Raw genomic sequence first — 2,004 nt, forward strand, 5'->3', positions numbered from 1 at the left:
ATAAAGAAGTAAAAAAGGGATGGAGATAGCAGAGGGGGAGGGTGACTGATAAAAGGGAGGGTAGATTGGGGAAGGTGGTGATCAGAAGTAAAACACTTATGAGGAAGGAATGGGTGGAGTGTAAGAGAGAGTAATCATAATCATGAATGTAAGTGGAATGAACTCACTCATAAAATGAAAATAGATAGCACAGTATATTAAAAAAACAGAGTCCTAACAATATGTTGTATACAAAAAGCACATTTGAAACAGACACATAAACACACATACAGTAAAGGTAAAAGAGTGGAGAAAAATAGTATGTTTCAGCTGAAGTTAAAAAAAAAAAGAACAGGAGTACCAATCCTAATTTTAGACAAAGAAAAAGTAAACATAGATCTAATAAAAAAAGAGACAAGGAAGGAAACTACATCACACTAAAAAATACCATAGACAATGAAGTAATCTCAATATTAAACATATATACACCAAATTGTATAGCATCCAAATTTCTAAAGGAGGAGTTAAATAATTTGCAGGAGGAAATAGTCAGTAAAACTATACTACTGGGGGGAACCTCAACTTCTGCCTGTCAGAACTAGACAAATGTAACCACAAAACAAACGAGAAAGAAGTTAAGGAGGTGAGTAGAATTTTAGAAAAGTTAAATATGAGAGACCTCTGGTAGTGATCTAATGAGCTCCAAAAACTTGGAGCTCAAAATCTCAAGGGGGATAGAAAGGAATATAGGAACAGGCAGTTTTCAGATGAAGAGATTAAAAATATCTACATCTATTTCTACATCTCTCTCTCTCTCTCTCTCTCTCTCTCTCTCTCTCTTTCTCTCTCTCTTTCTCTCTCTCTCTCTCAGTATATAGTCATATAAAATGCTCTAAGTCATTATAAAATTAAAGAATATATAAATTAAAGAAATGCACATAAAATCTCTGAGGTACCACATTGCATCTATAAGATTGCCTAATATAACAGAAAAGGAAAATTATAAATATTGGATATGTGGGAAAATTTGGATACTAATGCATTATTGGTGGAGTTGTGAACTGAAGCAAACATTTTGGAGAGTAATTTCTAACTATATGCAACGAGCAATCAAATTGTGCATACTCTTTGATCCAACAATACCATTGCTATGTCTGTGTCTCAAAGAGATAAAAAAAAAAGGAGGGGAAAGACCTCCGTGTTCAAAAGATCATAAAAAAGGAAAAGGACCTATGTGTGCAAAAATATTTATAGCAGCTCTGTTTTGTGGTGATAAAGAGTTGGAAATTGAGGGAATGAAAATCATTTTGGGAATGAGTGAACAAATTGTGCCATATGAATGTAATAGAATACTATTGTGCTATAAGAAGTAATGAGCAAACAGATTTCAGAAAAACCTGGAAAGACTTACATGAACTGATGCAGAGTGAAGTGAGCAGAACCAGAAGAACATTGTATACAGAAACAGCAATATTATGCAATGATCAATTATGATAGACTTAGCTCTTCTCAACAATGCACTGATCCAAGACAATTACAAAAGATTCATTATGGAAAATGCTATGAACATTCAGAGAAAGAACTATGGAGTCTCAATGCATATCAAAAAATATTATTTTAATGTTTTTGCTGTTTTTCTCTCATGGTTTTTCCCTTTTTTCTGTTTCTTCTTTCACAACATGACTAATGAGGAAATATGTTTAACATGATTGTATTTATATAACCAATATTGCTTGCTGTCTTGAGGAGTGGGTATGGGAAGGAGGAAGAAAATTTGGAGCTCAAAAATCTTGTAAAAATGAATGTTAAAATCTATCTTTATATGAAATGAGAAAAAACAAAATAGCATTTGCAAAAAAAGGATGTTTAATTTAAATACATATGGTCATGTGTGTGTGTGTGTGTGTATAATTTTTTAAATTTAAATCAAGAAAATGGATGGAGGGCATTGACATGACTTTGGCAATGGATATAATTCCCCGTCAAACAAGGGATAGATGTGATCACAATAGCTAAAATAGATCA

The sequence above is a fragment of the Petaurus breviceps genome, unplaced genomic scaffold, assembly GCF_028583685.1.
Source record: "Petaurus breviceps papuanus isolate PSGF00001 unplaced genomic scaffold, PetGlider_PUasm1.0 90822, whole genome shotgun sequence".
NCBI classification, from domain to species: domain Eukaryota; kingdom Metazoa; phylum Chordata; class Mammalia; order Diprotodontia; family Petauridae; genus Petaurus; species Petaurus breviceps.